The sequence below is a fragment of the Anomalospiza imberbis genome (genome assembly GCF_031753505.1).
Source record: "Anomalospiza imberbis isolate Cuckoo-Finch-1a 21T00152 chromosome W unlocalized genomic scaffold, ASM3175350v1 scaffold_31, whole genome shotgun sequence".
NCBI classification, from domain to species: domain Eukaryota; kingdom Metazoa; phylum Chordata; class Aves; order Passeriformes; family Viduidae; genus Anomalospiza; species Anomalospiza imberbis.
This window is the reverse complement of record NW_027099315.1, coordinates 4,502,249-4,505,008: the sequence shown is the minus strand read 5'-3', so window position 1 is coordinate 4,505,008 and position 2,760 is coordinate 4,502,249.

Sequence of the window (2,760 nt, the reverse complement as noted above, 5' to 3'; positions counted from 1 at the left end):
ATATCCCTGTGTTATAAACGCCAATCACTTGGTTTTTAAAATTTTAAAAGTTTAATAATAATAAAATGGTTATAAAAATAGTAATACAATTAGAGTAATGAAAATTTAGAGTTAGGACAATTACAAGACAATAAAAAGCAAAGAATTACGGACGTCCGTGAAACATGGGGTTAGAACTAGAAGATATTAATCATAGAAATTAGAAGGTATTGAATAGTAATAGGCATATAAAATAAAGGATATTGCTTAGGGCCACATCCTTAGGTTATGTGAGAATATACCGTATCCTGGCCTATGGGAAAGGAAGAGACTACGTGCAGAGCAACAAGGAGAGACCTGATAAGGAGAAAGAATGTATATGGAAAACAGGATACAGGGTGTAAAGACAACTGAAAAATGGGGCCCCTTATGTTCTGGAAACAGATGGATCCTGGCCCCTGGCTTGGACCGTGGCCAAGGAATCAATGGGCATGTGCAAAGCGGTGGGGTCGAAAAGTCAGCCTGAAGAAGACCATTCTTACTTCATCCCTTTTACGACCCCCGAAGCCTGGGACGACCACCAGAGACAGCTGTGCAGGCGCAGAGGACCGACAAGCTGATTAGCATACAGAGCGGAGAGGGAGGGGAGCCAGGAAATGACCCATGGGGAAACTTAATGCATATGTAACACTCCAGGGGATAAAAGAACACGTGTGTAAGCAAGGGGTACGCATGTATTTGGGGAAATGTCCCACATGCGTCCGGCCAAATAAACATACCTACTTTAAAACTCACTCTGTCTCTGAGTTTTAGAGTCTGGCTCCGCGTGTCAGCACCCCGAGGACAAAATGCTAAAAAGGCTTTTGAGGGACACCAGGGGAAAGAAGAACCTCCAACTGAATGGTTAGACAGACTTAAGAGAAATATGAAACAATATTCCAGAATAGACCCTGAGACTACTGGGGGACAAACTCTGTTAAGAATTAATTTTGTCACTAATGCCTGGCCAGATAATAGAAAAAAACTAGAAAAAATGGAAAATTGGCACAATGGATCGCTATATGATTTATTAAAGGACACTCAAAAGATTTATGTCCAGAGAGATGAATAAAAAGCTAAAGTGAAAGCAAAAATTATGGTAATCACTATGCGAGAAAGTAATTTCCAGAGGAATATAAAACACCCAGGCACCACTCCTAGACATGAAGGTAGTAGAGACAGGGGAAAGGAAAAAAACAGAACCCCAATACAACCCAAATCTCAGGAGCATTCTAGAAATATTTGTTTTTACTGTGTGGTCGAAGGGCATTATAGAAGAAATTGCCCAGATTGGATGAAAGATCTGAAAATCTGAGATATGGGCACAGAGGAGGAATAGGGAAGTCATAGGCTCTATTTTCTGAGGGACAAATACCATCTGGAGCCTGTGATAACTTTAAAAGTGGATCCCCAAGAAGAAAAATTAGACTTTGTGGTAGACACAGGGACAGAAAGAACCTGCCTCTTAAATATTCCAAAAGGTTATAGTGTAAGTAAAGACACTGTAAAAGTAACAGGGTAAAAGGAGATAGTTTCACAGTTCCTGTCATTAAAGATGTGGTAATTGAGGGAGAAACTAAAATTTGGATGGGGGATATCTTGTTGGTCCCTGGGGCAGGTAGCAACTTATTAGGAAGAGACTTAGAGGTGAAACTAGGAATAGGGGTTATACCAGAAGAATAGAAAATGGCAGCTAGAGTTTTAAAACTTGGCCCCCATAAGGGTCACGATTGAGAGAGAAGATTGTCCCATACGTGTACGTCAGTATCTTATATCCTTAGAAAGACGGGAAGGTTGGAAGCCAGTAATAGAAGGACTAATAAAGGATGGGACATTAGTACCTTGTATGTCTCCTCATAATACCCCTATTCTCCCAGTAAAGAAACCCGATGGGAACGATAGATTGGTACAAGATTTACAGGAGGTTAACAAAAGAACTCAGACCCGCTACCCAGTGGTACCAAATCCCTACACTCTTCTAAGTAAGGTCACACCCCAGCATCAGTGGTTTAGTGTAGTGGATCTTCAAGATGCTTTTTGGGCTTGTCCACTAGCTGAGGAAAGATGAAATATCTTCGCCTTTGAATGGGAGGATCCAAAAACTGGGAGAAAGCAGCAACGAAGATGGACAAAATTACCTCAGGGGTTTACTGAATCTCCAAACCTATTTGGGCAAGCTTTAGAAACAATACTACAAGCTATCCCCACCCCTAATGGAATACAAATTATCCAATATGTGGATGATCTATTACCTGGGAAAGCTGAACTTGAGGTTAGAGAGGCTACTATAAAACTTTTGAATATTCTTGGGGAAAAAGGATTAAGGGTATCAAAAAGGAAACTGCAATTTGTAGAACCAGAGGTAAAATATCTTGGACACTTAATAAGTAAGGGTAGCCGGAAGCTCAACCCCAAGACAATTTCAGGAATTTTATCTCTTCCCCCTCCCTCTTCAAAGAGGGAAATCAGAAAATTCCTCGGATTGTTGGGATATTGTAGATTATGGATTGACGGCTACACACAGATAGTAAAATTTTTGTATGGAAAATTGACAGAGGGAGATGATATAAAGTGGACCAAGGTAGATGATGTCAAATTAGAAGAGGTGAAGTTAAAACTGGCCTCAGTACCAGCTTTAAGCTTACCCTCATTAGAAAAACCCTTTCATCTGTATGTAAATGTGGAAAATGGGGTAGCTCATGGAGCTCTGGTTCAGGAGTGGGGAGGAGTAAAGTGACCAGT